General features: G+C 34.7%; 12 non-coding genes across 12 annotated transcripts; all 12 read left to right on the top strand.

Annotated features, from left to right (window-relative positions):
- Positions 1–2,290: 2,290 nt before the first annotated feature.
- Positions 2,291–2,373, top strand: TRNAL-CAG (transfer RNA leucine (anticodon CAG)). The gene has a single exon. It is a non-coding gene; the product is annotated as a tRNA-Leu (tRNA).
- Positions 2,374–3,270: 897 nt separating this feature from the next.
- On the top strand, positions 3,271–3,343 carry TRNAF-GAA (transfer RNA phenylalanine (anticodon GAA)). The gene has a single exon. It is a non-coding gene; the product is annotated as a tRNA-Phe (tRNA).
- A 1,046-nt stretch (positions 3,344–4,389) lies between these two features.
- On the top strand, positions 4,390–4,472 carry TRNAL-CAG (transfer RNA leucine (anticodon CAG)). Its single transcript has one exon. It is a non-coding gene; the product is annotated as a tRNA-Leu (tRNA).
- Positions 4,473–5,658: 1,186 nt separating this feature from the next.
- Positions 5,659–5,741, top strand: TRNAL-CAG (transfer RNA leucine (anticodon CAG)). The gene has a single exon. It is a non-coding gene; the product is annotated as a tRNA-Leu (tRNA).
- Positions 5,742–6,638: 897 nt separating this feature from the next.
- Positions 6,639–6,711, top strand: TRNAF-GAA (transfer RNA phenylalanine (anticodon GAA)). The gene has a single exon. It is a non-coding gene; the product is annotated as a tRNA-Phe (tRNA).
- A 1,046-nt stretch (positions 6,712–7,757) lies between these two features.
- On the top strand, positions 7,758–7,840 carry TRNAL-CAG (transfer RNA leucine (anticodon CAG)). Its single transcript has one exon. It is a non-coding gene; the product is annotated as a tRNA-Leu (tRNA).
- Positions 7,841–9,026: 1,186 nt separating this feature from the next.
- On the top strand, positions 9,027–9,109 carry TRNAL-CAG (transfer RNA leucine (anticodon CAG)). The gene has a single exon. It is a non-coding gene; the product is annotated as a tRNA-Leu (tRNA).
- Positions 9,110–10,006: 897 nt separating this feature from the next.
- TRNAF-GAA (transfer RNA phenylalanine (anticodon GAA)) lies at positions 10,007–10,079 on the top strand. The gene has a single exon. It is a non-coding gene; the product is annotated as a tRNA-Phe (tRNA).
- A 1,046-nt stretch (positions 10,080–11,125) lies between these two features.
- On the top strand, positions 11,126–11,208 carry TRNAL-CAG (transfer RNA leucine (anticodon CAG)). The gene has a single exon. It is a non-coding gene; the product is annotated as a tRNA-Leu (tRNA).
- Positions 11,209–12,394: 1,186 nt separating this feature from the next.
- On the top strand, positions 12,395–12,477 carry TRNAL-CAG (transfer RNA leucine (anticodon CAG)). The gene has a single exon. It is a non-coding gene; the product is annotated as a tRNA-Leu (tRNA).
- Positions 12,478–13,663: 1,186 nt separating this feature from the next.
- TRNAL-CAG (transfer RNA leucine (anticodon CAG)) lies at positions 13,664–13,746 on the top strand. Its single transcript has one exon. It is a non-coding gene; the product is annotated as a tRNA-Leu (tRNA).
- A 1,186-nt stretch (positions 13,747–14,932) lies between these two features.
- Positions 14,933–15,015, top strand: TRNAL-CAG (transfer RNA leucine (anticodon CAG)). The gene has a single exon. It is a non-coding gene; the product is annotated as a tRNA-Leu (tRNA).
- The last annotated feature ends 156 nt before the right edge of the window (positions 15,016–15,171 follow it).

Raw genomic sequence — 15,171 nt, 5'->3', positions numbered from 1 at the left:
GATTAGATGGGGATCAAACTAAACTTAGCAATGGGCCTTAAAAAATCCGATCCCAAAGTTACCACTACCTGGGAGTCTTTGGGGTGAATCTGAAATTGTCGTCTATAAACGGAACTCTAGGACCGTGAAATAGTTTTTATGTGCATATGTTAGCTGTCTTGGCACTATAAAAATACTGCCGGCGGTCAATGGGGCGGGACTATTTCAACTCTTTGTGTTCTCTTTCCCTATTAGGGCGGAGACTCCACATCCTATGGGGCTGTTCTGGGAGATTTCTATAAACTGAATTGCCGGTAAGTCTAATTTCATATTTGATTACCTCATTCATCAATAGACCATAAAAATACTTAATAAACAAAAGCTTAAAAAGCAGGTAATCATAGTTTTAAAGTCTGAAATGCACATGCGATACTGACATCTAAGTTTCACTTCACTAAGTAATTTCTAAAATGGGGTCACTTTGGGGGGGGTTTCTGCTGTTTTGGTACTTTTGGTACTCTGCAAATTTTACCTGCAAACTATTCTTGCAAAATCTGCATTCCAAAATCCAAATAGCGCTCTTATTTTCAAAGCCCTGCTGTGTGGCCAAACAGTAGATTCTGAAGAAATATGGTGCATCACTGCATTTTGTGAGAAATCTAACATTTCTAACATCCTAACAAAATAAAAGGAGGTTTGAAAGTGAATGCTGACAAAAAGTACACATATGAAAAATGCTATTTATTTACATTTTTGTGTGGTGCGACAAGTTGGTTTAAGGATATAAGCAGTCAAAGAATAAAAATGACTAATATTTCAAAATTTTAAACAAACTTTAGATATTTTCACAGAAAAAAACTAAAAATATATTGACCTAAATTTACAGTTAATGTAAAGTACAATGTGTCACAAAAAACACTTTCAGAATTACGGGGATATGTAGAAGCATTCCAGAGTTATTACTGCATACAGTGATAAAGGTCATATTTTTTTAAAATGGGGCTTGGCCATTTAGCTCAAAATAGGCTTGATAACTAATAGTTTAAACAAATGTATTGAAATAAAAACTATAATATTAAATATTTTAAAATAATTTTCAATGACAATTACTGGTCATATTTCTTCTGACTAACTTGGAAAGAGTTAAGGCACAGAATCCACGAGAAGTCAGGATGGCCGAGTGGTCTAAGGCGCTGCGTTCTCTTGGAGGCGTGGGTTCAAATCCCACTTCTGACATCACCTTTTCATGAAACTATACAGATTGTCGTCTATAAACGGAACTCTAGGACCGTGAAATAGTTTTTATGTGCATATGTTAGCTGTCTTGGCACTATAAAAATACTGCCGGCGGTCAATGGGGCGGGACTATTTCAACTCTTTGTGTTCTCTTTCCCTATTAGGGCGGAGACTCCACATCCTATGGGGCTGTTCTGGGAGATTTCTATAAACTGAATTGCCGGTAAGTCTAATTTCATATTTGATTACCTCATTCATCAATAGACCATAAAAATACTTAATAAACAAAAGCTTAAAAAGCAGGTAATCATAGTTTTAAAGTCTGAAATGCACATGCGATACTGACATCTAAGTTTCACTTCACTAAGTAATTTCTAAAATGGGGTCACTTTGGGGGGGGTTTCTGCTGTTTTGGTACTTTTGGTACTCTGCAAATTTTACCTGCAAACTATTCTTGCAAAATCTGCATTCCAAAATCCAAATAGCGCTCTTATTTTCAAAGCCCTGCTGTGTGGCCAAACAGTAGATTCTGAAGAAATATGGTGCATCACTGCATTTTGTGAGAAATCTAACATTTCTAACATCCTAACAAAATAAAAGGAGGTTTGAAAGTGAATGCTGACAAAAAGTACACATATGAAAAATGCTATTTATTTACATTTTTGTGTGGTGCGACAAGTTGGTTTAAGGATATAAGCAGTCAAAGAATAAAAATGACTAATATTTCAAAATTTTAAACAAACTTTAGATATTTTCACAGAAAAAAACTAAAAATATATTGACCTAAATTTACAGTTAATGTAAAGTACAATGTGTCACAAAAAACACTTTCAGAATTACGGGGATATGTAGAAGCATTCCAGAGTTATTACTGCATACAGTGATAAAGGTCATATTTTTTTAAAATGGGGCTTGGCCATTTAGCTCAAAATAGGCTTGATAACTAATAGTTTAAACAAATGTATTGAAATAAAAACTATAATATTAAATATTTTAAAATAATTTTCAATGACAATTACTGGTCATATTTCTTCTGACTAACTTGGAAAGAGTTAAGGCACAGAATCCACGAGAAGTCAGGATGGCCGAGTGGTCTAAGGCGCTGCGTTCAGGTCGCCGTCTCTCTTGGAGGCGTGGGTTCAAATCCCACTTCTGACATCAACTTTTCATGAAACTATACAGATTCTCAGTCAATTATTGATTAGATGGGGATCAAACCAAACTTAGCAATGGGCCTTAAAAAATCCGATCCCAAAGTTACCACTACCTGGGAGTCTTTGGGGTGAATCTGAAATTGTCGTCTATAAACGGAACTCTAGGACCGTGAAATAGTTTTTATGTGCATATGTTAGCTGTCTTGGCACTATAAAAATACTGCCGGCGGTCAATGGGGCGGGACTATTTCAACTCTTTGTGTTCTCTTTCCCTATTAGGGCGGAGACTCCACATCCTATGGGGCTGTTCTGGTAGATTTCTATAAACTGAATTGCCGGTAAGTCTAATTTCATATTTGATTACCTCATTCATCAATAGACCATAAAAATACTTAATAAACAAAAGCTTAAAAAGCAGGTAATCATAGTTTTAAAGTCTGAAATGCACATGCGATACTGACATCTAAGTTTCAGCACATTTTGGAACAAATGTTTTCACATTGAAAGTTAACAATCATTAAAATATTTTCTCTAAATTGTTGTCTCCTTTTTTGCTCCAATTATTTGCATTTAATAACAAATAAAACTTGATGTAACATTATGCATGCACATTGTCTTTTATGTGCAACCATCACCTGTCTCACAAACACAGGATTTGAATGAACCTGATGAATGGAGTCAAATTGAAAATGTAAAAAAATCTCTGTCAAAATTGCTGTTTTTTTCTACTCATTCACAAAGAGTTAATGAAAGTTATTAAATATGTACAACAAAATAGCAGGAGTTTCAAATAGAAATCATGCTGCAAAAACCAGTCAAAGCAAAAATAAAAATATCTACTTTCAGGGGTTTCGCTTGACATTTGCCAAGTGTCTAGCACTCCTAAAGCTGTTTGTGTTTGGCCGAAATAGCTCAGATGGGAGAGCGTTAGACTGAAGATCTAAAGGTCCCTGGTTCGATCCCGGGTTTCGGCAACATCATTTTTCTTGATTCTTTACATTTTAAGGAGAAAATAAACAAAGCACGTGGACTGATTATTTAAAGAAAATGTAAAAGGCCTAAAAATCTTAACTATCTACAGAAAATAAAATGTTAAAAAGATGAGAAATGGGAACTTTTCCATTTGAGCAAATTATTATTTTTTTGTAATTTTTCCTCTGTTTTGTTTATTTCCATTTCACTTAGCTGTAAGAGGATTTAAAGGGAACCTGATAGCTGATAAAGAAAGCATGTATCAGACACTAGCTGAATGATTTCAACCATGTATGTTTGACTATGAAATGCTGTGGTGTATATGAATTCATTGTGAGAAGTAATTTCTAAAATGGGGTCACTTTGGGGGGGGTTTCTGCTGTTTTGGTACTTTTGGTACTCTGCAAATTTTACCTGCAAACTATTCTTGCAAAATCTGCATTCCAAAATCCAAATAGCGCTCTTATTTTCAAAGCCCTGCTGTGTGGCCAAACAGTAGATTCTGAAGAAATATGGTGCATCACTGCATTTTGTGAGAAATCTAACATTTCTAACATCCTAACAAAATAAAAGGAGGTTTGAAAGTGAATGCTGACAAAAAGTACACATATGAAAAATGCTATTTATTTACATTTTTGTGTGGTGCGACAAGTTGGTTTAAGGATATAAGCAGTCAAAGAATAAAAATGACTAATATTTCAAAATTTTAAACAAACTTTAGATATTTTCACAGAAAAAAACTAAAAATATATTGACCTAAATTTACAGTTAATGTAAAGTACAATGTGTCACAAAAAACACTTTCAGAATTACGGGGATATGTAGAAGCATTCCAGAGTTATTACTGCATACAGTGATAAAGGTCATATTTTTTTAAAATGGGGCTTGGCCATTTAGCTCAAAATAGGCTTGATAACTAATAGTTTAAACAAATGTATTGAAATAAAAACTATAATATTAAATATTTTAAAATAATTTTCAATGACAATTACTGGTCATATTTCTTCTGACTAACTTGGAAAGAGTTAAGGCACAGAATCCACGAGAAGTCAGGATGGCCGAGTGGTCTAAGGCGCTGCGTTCAGGTCGCAGTCTCTCTTGGAGGCGTGGGTTCAAATCCCACTTCTGACATCAACTTTTCATGAAACTATACAGATTCTCAGTCAATTATTGATTAGATGGGGATCAAACTAAACTTAGCAATGGGCCTTAAAAAATCCGATCCCAAAGTTACCACTACCTGGGAGTCTTTGGGGTGAATCTGAAATTGTCGTCTATAAACGGAACTCTAGGACCGTGAAATAGTTTTTATGTGCATATGTTAGCTGTCTTGGCACTATAAAAATACTGCCGGCGGTCAATGGGGCGGGACTATTTCAACTCTTTGTGTTCTCTTTCCCTATTAGGGCGGAGACTCCACATCCTATGGGGCTGTTCTGGGAGATTTCTATAAACTGAATTGCCGGTAAGTCTAATTTCATATTTGATTACCTCATTCATCAATAGACCATAAAAATACTTAATAAACAAAAGCTTAAAAAGCAGGTAATCATAGTTTTAAAGTCTGAAATGCACATGCGATACTGACATCTAAGTTTCACTTCACTAAGTAATTTCTAAAATGGGGTCACTTTGGGGGGGGTTTCTGCTGTTTTGGTACTTTTGGTACTCTGCAAATTTTACCTGCAAACTATTCTTGCAAAATCTGCATTCCAAAATCCAAATAGCGCTCTTATTTTCAAAGCCCTGCTGTGTGGCCAAACAGTAGATTCTGAAGAAATATGGTGCATCACTGCATTTTGTGAGAAATCTAACATTTCTAACATCCTAACAAAATAAAAGGAGGTTTGAAAGTGAATGCTGACAAAAAGTACACATATGAAAAATGCTATTTATTTACATTTTTGTGTGGTGCGACAAGTTGGTTTAAGGATATAAGCAGTCAAAGAATAAAAATGACTAATATTTCAAAATTTTAAACAAACTTTAGATATTTTCACAGAAAAAAACTAAAAATATATTGACCTAAATTTACAGTTAATGTAAAGTACAATGTGTCACAAAAAACACTTTCAGAATTACGGGGATATGTAGAAGCATTCCAGAGTTATTACTGCATACAGTGATAAAGGTCATATTTTTTTAAAATGGGGCTTGGCCATTTAGCTCAAAATAGGCTTGATAACTAATAGTTTAAACAAATGTATTGAAATAAAAACTATAATATTAAATATTTTAAAATAATTTTCAATGACAATTACTGGTCATATTTCTTCTGACTAACTTGGAAAGAGTTAAGGCACAGAATCCACGAGAAGTCAGGATGGCCGAGTGGTCTAAGGCGCTGCGTTCAGGTCGCCGTCTCTCTTGGAGGCGTGGGTTCAAATCCCACTTCTGACATCAACTTTTCATGAAACTATACAGATTCTCAGTCAATTATTGATTAGATGGGGATCAAACCAAACTTAGCAATGGGCCTTAAAAAATCCGATCCCAAAGTTACCACTACCTGGGAGTCTTTGGGGTGAATCTGAAATTGTCGTCTATAAACGGAACTCTAGGACCGTGAAATAGTTTTTATGTGCATATGTTAGCTGTCTTGGCACTATAAAAATACTGCCGGCGGTCAATGGGGCGGGACTATTTCAACTCTTTGTGTTCTCTTTCCCTATTAGGGCGGAGACTCCACATCCTATGGGGCTGTTCTGGTAGATTTCTATAAACTGAATTGCCGGTAAGTCTAATTTCATATTTGATTACCTCATTCATCAATAGACCATAAAAATACTTAATAAACAAAAGCTTAAAAAGCAGGTAATCATAGTTTTAAAGTCTGAAATGCACATGCGATACTGACATCTAAGTTTCAGCACATTTTGGAACAAATGTTTTCACATTGAAAGTTAACAATCATTAAAATATTTTCTCTAAATTGTTGTCTCCTTTTTTGCTCCAATTATTTGCATTTAATAACAAATAAAACTTGATGTAACATTATGCATGCACATTGTCTTTTATGTGCAACCATCACCTGTCTCACAAACACAGGATTTGAATGAACCTGATGAATGGAGTCAAATTGAAAATGTAAAAAAATCTCTGTCAAAATTGCTGTTTTTTTCTACTCATTCACAAAGAGTTAATGAAAGTTATTAAATATGTACAACAAAATAGCAGGAGTTTCAAATAGAAATCATGCTGCAAAAACCAGTCAAAGCAAAAATAAAAATATCTACTTTCAGGGGTTTCGCTTGACATTTGCCAAGTGTCTAGCACTCCTAAAGCTGTTTGTGTTTGGCCGAAATAGCTCAGATGGGAGAGCGTTAGACTGAAGATCTAAAGGTCCCTGGTTCGATCCCGGGTTTCGGCAACATCATTTTTCTTGATTCTTTACATTTTAAGGAGAAAATAAACAAAGCACGTGGACTGATTATTTAAAGAAAATGTAAAAGGCCTAAAAATCTTAACTATCTACAGAAAATAAAATGTTAAAAAGATGAGAAATGGGAACTTTTCCATTTGAGCAAATTATTATTTTTTTGTAATTTTTCCTCTGTTTTGTTTATTTCCATTTCACTTAGCTGTAAGAGGATTTAAAGGGAACCTGATAGCTGATAAAGAAAGCATGTATCAGACACTAGCTGAATGATTTCAACCATGTATGTTTGACTATGAAATGCTGTGGTGTATATGAATTCATTGTGAGAAGTAATTTCTAAAATGGGGTCACTTTGGGGGGGGTTTCTGCTGTTTTGGTACTTTTGGTACTCTGCAAATTTTACCTGCAAACTATTCTTGCAAAATCTGCATTCCAAAATCCAAATAGCGCTCTTATTTTCAAAGCCCTGCTGTGTGGCCAAACAGTAGATTCTGAAGAAATATGGTGCATCACTGCATTTTGTGAGAAATCTAACATTTCTAACATCCTAACAAAATAAAAGGAGGTTTGAAAGTGAATGCTGACAAAAAGTACACATATGAAAAATGCTATTTATTTACATTTTTGTGTGGTGCGACAAGTTGGTTTAAGGATATAAGCAGTCAAAGAATAAAAATGACTAATATTTCAAAATTTTAAACAAACTTTAGATATTTTCACAGAAAAAAACTAAAAATATATTGACCTAAATTTACAGTTAATGTAAAGTACAATGTGTCACAAAAAACACTTTCAGAATTACGGGGATATGTAGAAGCATTCCAGAGTTATTACTGCATACAGTGATAAAGGTCATATTTTTTTAAAATGGGGCTTGGCCATTTAGCTCAAAATAGGCTTGATAACTAATAGTTTAAACAAATGTATTGAAATAAAAACTATAATATTAAATATTTTAAAATAATTTTCAATGACAATTACTGGTCATATTTCTTCTGACTAACTTGGAAAGAGTTAAGGCACAGAATCCACGAGAAGTCAGGATGGCCGAGTGGTCTAAGGCGCTGCGTTCAGGTCGCAGTCTCTCTTGGAGGCGTGGGTTCAAATCCCACTTCTGACATCAACTTTTCATGAAACTATACAGATTCTCAGTCAATTATTGATTAGATGGGGATCAAACTAAACTTAGCAATGGGCCTTAAAAAATCCGATCCCAAAGTTACCACTACCTGGGAGTCTTTGGGGTGAATCTGAAATTGTCGTCTATAAACGGAACTCTAGGACCGTGAAATAGTTTTTATGTGCATATGTTAGCTGTCTTGGCACTATAAAAATACTGCCGGCGGTCAATGGGGCGGGACTATTTCAACTCTTTGTGTTCTCTTTCCCTATTAGGGCGGAGACTCCACATCCTATGGGGCTGTTCTGGGAGATTTCTATAAACTGAATTGCCGGTAAGTCTAATTTCATATTTGATTACCTCATTCATCAATAGACCATAAAAATACTTAATAAACAAAAGCTTAAAAAGCAGGTAATCATAGTTTTAAAGTCTGAAATGCACATGCGATACTGACATCTAAGTTTCACTTCACTAAGTAATTTCTAAAATGGGGTCACTTTGGGGGGGGTTTCTGCTGTTTTGGTACTTTTGGTACTCTGCAAATTTTACCTGCAAACTATTCTTGCAAAATCTGCATTCCAAAATCCAAATAGCGCTCTTATTTTCAAAGCCCTGCTGTGTGGCCAAACAGTAGATTCTGAAGAAATATGGTGCATCACTGCATTTTGTGAGAAATCTAACATTTCTAACATCCTAACAAAATAAAAGGAGGTTTGAAAGTGAATGCTGACAAAAAGTACACATATGAAAAATGCTATTTATTTACATTTTTGTGTGGTGCGACAAGTTGGTTTAAGGATATAAGCAGTCAAAGAATAAAAATGACTAATATTTCAAAATTTTAAACAAACTTTAGATATTTTCACAGAAAAAAACTAAAAATATATTGACCTAAATTTACAGTTAATGTAAAGTACAATGTGTCACAAAAAACACTTTCAGAATTACGGGGATATGTAGAAGCATTCCAGAGTTATTACTGCATACAGTGATAAAGGTCATATTTTTTTAAAATGGGGCTTGGCCATTTAGCTCAAAATAGGCTTGATAACTAATAGTTTAAACAAATGTATTGAAATAAAAACTATAATATTAAATATTTTAAAATAATTTTCAATGACAATTACTGGTCATATTTCTTCTGACTAACTTGGAAAGAGTTAAGGCACAGAATCCACGAGAAGTCAGGATGGCCGAGTGGTCTAAGGCGCTGCGTTCAGGTCGCAGTCTCTCTTGGAGGCGTGGGTTCAAATCCCACTTCTGACATCACCTTTTCATGAAACTATACAGATTCTCAGTCAATTATTGATTAGATGGGGATCAAACTAAACTTAGCAATGGGCCTTAAAAAATCCGATCCCAAAGTTACCACTACCTGGGAGTCTTTGGGGTGAATCTGAAATTGTCGTCTATAAACGGAACTCTAGGACCGTGAAATAGTTTTTATGTGCATATGTTAGCTGTCTTGGCACTATAAAAATACTGCCGGCGGTCAATGGGGCGGGACTATTTCAACTCTTTGTGTTCTCTTTCCCTATTAGGGCGGAGACTCCACATCCTATGGGGCTGTTCTGGTAGATTTCTATAAACTGAATTGCCGGTAAGTCTAATTTCATATTTGATTACCTCATTCATCAATAGACCATAAAAATACTTAATAAACAAAAGCTTAAAAAGCAGGTAATCATAGTTTTAAAGTCTGAAATGCACATGCGATACTGACATCTAAGTTTCAGCACATTTTGGAACAAATGTTTTCACATTGAAAGTTAACAATCATTAAAATATTTTCTCTAAATTGTTGTCTCCTTTTTTGCTCCAATTATTTGCATTTAATAACAAATAAAACTTGATGTAACATTATGCATGCACATTGTCTTTTATGTGCAACCATCACCTGTCTCACAAACACAGGATTTGAATGAACCTGATGAATGGAGTCAAATTGAAAATGTAAAAAAATCTCTGTCAAAATTGCTGTTTTTTTCTACTCATTCACAAAGAGTTAATGAAAGTTATTAAATATGTACAACAAAATAGCAGGAGTTTCAAATAGAAATCATGCTGCAAAAACCAGTCAAAGCAAAAATAAAAATATCTACTTTCAGGGGTTTCGCTTGACATTTGCCAAGTGTCTAGCACTCCTAAAGCTGTTTGTGTTTGGCCGAAATAGCTCAGATGGGAGAGCGTTAGACTGAAGATCTAAAGGTCCCTGGTTCGATCCCGGGTTTCGGCAACATCATTTTTCTTGATTCTTTACATTTTAAGGAGAAAATAAACAAAGCACGTGGACTGATTATTTAAAGAAAATGTAAAAGGCCTAAAAATCTTAACTATCTACAGAAAATAAAATGTTAAAAAGATGAGAAATGGGAACTTTTCCATTTGAGCAAATTATTATTTTTTTGTAATTTTTCCTCTGTTTTGTTTATTTCCATTTCACTTAGCTGTAAGAGGATTTAAAGGGAACCTGATAGCTGATAAAGAAAGCATGTATCAGACACTAGCTGAATGATTTCAACCATGTATGTTTGACTATGAAATGCTGTGGTGTATATGAATTCATTGTGAGAAGTAATTTCTAAAATGGGGTCACTTTGGGGGGGGTTTCTGCTGTTTTGGTACTTTTGGTACTCTGCAAATTTTACCTGCAAACTATTCTTGCAAAATCTGCATTCCAAAATCCAAATAGCGCTCTTATTTTCAAAGCCCTGCTGTGTGGCCAAACAGTAGATTCTGAAGAAATATGGTGCATCACTGCATTTTGTGAGAAATCTAACATTTCTAACATCCTAACAAAATAAAAGGAGGTTTGAAAGTGAATGCTGACAAAAAGTACACATATGAAAAATGCTATTTATTTACATTTTTGTGTGGTGCGACAAGTTGGTTTAAGGATATAAGCAGTCAAAGAATAAAAATGACTAATATTTCAAAATTTTAAACAAACTTTAGATATTTTCACAGAAAAAAACTAAAAATATATTGACCTAAATTTACAGTTAATGTAAAGTACAATGTGTCACAAAAAACACTTTCAGAATTACGGGGATATGTAGAAGCATTCCAGAGTTATTACTGCATACAGTGATAAAGGTCATATTTTTTTAAAATGGGGCTTGGCCATTTAGCTCAAAATAGGCTTGATAACTAATAGTTTAAACAAATGTATTGAAATAAAAACTATAATATTAAATATTTTAAAATAATTTTCAATGACAATTACTGGTCATATTTCTTCTGACTAACTTGGAAAGAGTTAAGGCACAGAATCCACGAGAAGTCAGGATGGCCGAGTGGTCTAAGGCGCTGCGTTCAGGTCGCAGTCTCTCTTGGAGGCGTGGGTTCAAATCCCACTTCTGACATCACCTTTTCATGAAACTATACAGATTCTCAGTCAATTATTGATTAGATGGGGATCAAACTAAACTTAGCAATGGGCCTTAAAAAATCCGATCCCAAAGTTACCACTACCTGGGAGTCTTTGGGGTGAATCTGAAATTGTCGTCTATAAACGGAACTCTAGGACCGTGAAATAGTTTTTATGTGCATATGTTAGCTGTCTTGGCACTATAAAAATACTGCCGGCGGTCAATGGGGCGGGACTATTTCAACTCTTTGTGTTCTCTTTCCCTATTAGGGCGGAGACTCCACATCCTATGGGGCTGTTCTGGGAGATTTCTATAAACTGAATTGCCGGTAAGTCTAATTTCATATTTGATTACCTCATTCATCAATAGACCATAAAAATACTTAATAAACAAAAGCTTAAAAAGCAGGTAATCATAGTTTTAAAGTCTGAAATGCACATGCGATACTGACATCTAAGTTTCACTTCACTAAGTAATTTCTAAAATGGGGTCACTTTGGGGGGGGTTTCTGCTGTTTTGGTACTTTTGGTACTCTGCAAATTTTACCTGCAAACTATTCTTGCAAAATCTGCATTCCAAAATCCAAATAGCGCTCTTATTTTCAAAGCCCTGCTGTGTGGCCAAACAGTAGATTCTGAAGAAATATGGTGCATCACTGCATTTTGTGAGAAATCTAACATTTCTAACATCCTAACAAAATAAAAGGAGGTTTGAAAGTGAATGCTGACAAAAAGTACACATATGAAAAATGCTATTTATTTACATTTTTGTGTGGTGCGACAAGTTGGTTTAAGGATATAAGCAGTCAAAGAATAAAAATGACTAATATTTCAAAATTTTAAACAAACTTTAGATATTTTCACAGAAAAAAACTAAAAATATATTGACCTAAATTTACAGTTAATGTAAAGTACAATGTGTCACAAAAAACACTTTCAGAATTACGGGGATATGTAGAAGCATTCCAGAGTTATTACTGCATACAGTGATAAAGGTCATATTTTTTTAAAATGGGGCTTGGCCATTTAGCTCAAAATAGGCTTGATAACTAATAGTTTAAACAAATGTATTGAAATAAAAACTATAATATTAAATATTTTAAAATAATTTTCAATGACAATTACTGGTCATATTTCTTCTGACTAACTTGGAAAGAGTTAAGGCACAGAATCCACGAGAAGTCAGGATGGCCGAGTGGTCTAAGGCGCTGCGTTCAGGTCGCAGTCTCTCTTGGAGGCGTGGGTTCAAATCCCACTTCTGACATCACCTTTTCATGAAACTATACAGATTCTCAGTCAATTATTGATTAGATGGGGATCAAACTAAACTTAGCAATGGGCCTTAAAAAATCCGATCCCAAAGTTACCACTACCTGGGAGTCTTTGGGGTGAATCTGAAATTGTCGTCTATAAACGGAACTCTAGGACCGTGAAATAGTTTTTATGTGCATATGTTAGCTGTCTTGGCACTATAAAAATACTGCCGGCGGTCAATGGGGCGGGACTATTTCAACTCTTTGTGTTCTCTTTCCCTATTAGGGCGGAGACTCCACATCCTATGGGGCTGTTCTGGGAGATTTCTATAAACTGAATTGCCGGTAAGTCTAATTTCATATTTGATTACCTCATTCATCAATAGACCATAAAAATACTTAATAAACAAAAGCTTAAAAAGCAGGTAATCATAGTTTTAAAGTCTGAAATGCACATGCGATACTGACATCTAAGTTTCACTTCACTAAGTAATTTCTAAAATGGGGTCACTTTGGGGGGGGTTTCTGCTGTTTTGGTACTTTTGGTACTCTGCAAATTTTACCTGCAAACTATTCTTGCAAAATCTGCATTCCAAAATCCAAATAGCGCTCTTATTTTCAAAGCCCTGCTGTGTGGCCAAACAGTAGATTCTGAAGAAATATGGTGCATCACTGCATTTTGTGAGAAATCTAACATTTCTAACATCCTAACAAAATAAAAGGAGGTTTGAAAGTGAATGCTGACAAAAAGTACACATATGAAAAATGCTATTTATTTACATTTTTGTGTGGTGCGACAAGTTGGTTTAAGGATATAAGCAGTCAAAGAATAAAAATGACTAATATTTCAAAATTTTAAACAAACTTTAGATATTTTCACAGAAAAAAACTAAAAATATATTGACCTAAATTTACAGTTAATGTAAAGTACAATGTGTCACAAAAAACACTTTCAGAATTACGGGGATATGTAGAAGCATTCCAGAGTTATTACTGCATACAGTGATAAAGGTCATATTTTTTTAAAATGGGGCTTGGCCATTTAGCTCAAAATAGGCTTGATAACTAATAGTTTAAACAAATGTATTGAAATAAAAACTATAATATTAAATATTTTAAAATAATTTTCAATGACAATTACTGGTCATATTTCTTCTGACTAACTTGGAAAGAGTTAAGGCACAGAATCCACAAGAAGTCAGGATGGCTGAGTGGTCTAAGGCGCTGCGTTCAGGTCGCAGTCTCTCTTGGAGGCGTGGGTTCAAATCCCACTTCTGACATCAACTTTTCATGAAACTATACAGATTCTCAGTCAATTATTGATTAGATGGGGATCAAACCAAACTTAGCAATGGGCCTTAAAAAATCCGATCCCAAAGTTACCACTACCTGGGAGTCTTTGGGGTGAATCTGAAATTGTCGTCTATAAACGGAACTCTAGGACCGTGAAATAGTTTTTATGTGCATATGTTAGCTGTCTTGGCACTATAAAAATACTGCCGGCGGTCAATGGGGCGGGACTATTTCAACTCTTTGTGTTCTCTTTCCCTATTAGGGCGGAGACTCCACATCCTATGGGGCTGTTCTGGGAGATTTCTATAAACTGAATTGCCGGTAAGTCTAATTTCATATTTGATTACCTCATTCATCAATAGACCATAAAAATACTTAATAAACAAAAGCTTAAAAAGCAGGTAATCATAGTTTTAAAGTCTGAAATGCACATGCGATACTGACATCTAAGTTTCACTTCACTAAGTAATTTCTAAAATGGGGTCACTTTGGGGGGGGTTTCTGCTGTTTTGGTACTTTTGGTACTCTGCAAATTTTACCTGCAAACTATTCTTGCAAAATCTGCATTCCAAAATCCAAATAGCGCTCTTATTTTCAAAGCCCTGCTGTGTGGCCAAACAGTAGATTCTGAAGAAATATGGTGCATCACTGCATTTTGTGAGAAATCTAACATTTCTAACATCCTAACAAAATAAAAGGAGGTTTGAAAGTGAATGCTGACAAAAAGTACACATATGAAAAATGCTATTTATTTACATTTTTGTGTGGTGCGACAAGTTGGTTTAAGGATATAAGCAGTCAAAGAATAAAAATGACTAATATTTCAAAATTTTAAACAAACTTTAGATATTTTCACAGAAAAAAACTAAAAATATATTGACCTAAATTTACAGTTAATGTAAAGTACAATGTGTCACAAAAAACACTTTCAGAATTACGGGGATATGTAGAAGCATTCCAGAGTTATTACTGCATACAGTGATAAAGGTCATATTTTTTTAAAATGGGGCTTTGCCATTTAGCTCAAAATAGGCTTGATAACTAATAGTTTAAACAAATGTATTGAAATAAAAACTATAATATTAAATATTTTAAAATAATTTTCAATGACAATTACTGGTCATATTTCTTCTGACTAACTTGGAAAGAGTTAAGGCACAGAATCCACAAGAAGTCAGGATGGCCGAGTGGTCTAAGGCGCTGCGTTCAGGTCGCAGTCTCTCTTGGAGGCGTGGGTTCAAATCCCACTTCTGACATCACCTTTTCATGAAACTATACAGATTCTCAGTCAATTATTGATTAGATGGGGATCAAACCAAACTTAGCAATGGGCCTTAAAAAATCCGATCCCAAAGTTACCACTACCTGGGAGTCTTTGGGGTGAATCTGAAATTGTCGTCTATAAACGGAAC

The sequence above is a fragment of the Ranitomeya variabilis genome, chromosome 4 (genome assembly GCF_051348905.1).
Source record: "Ranitomeya variabilis isolate aRanVar5 chromosome 4, aRanVar5.hap1, whole genome shotgun sequence".
Lineage (NCBI taxonomy): Eukaryota > Metazoa > Chordata > Amphibia > Anura > Dendrobatidae > Ranitomeya > Ranitomeya variabilis.
Note: the sequence above shows the minus strand (reverse complement) of the source record. Positions and strands in the feature narration are given on the sequence as shown.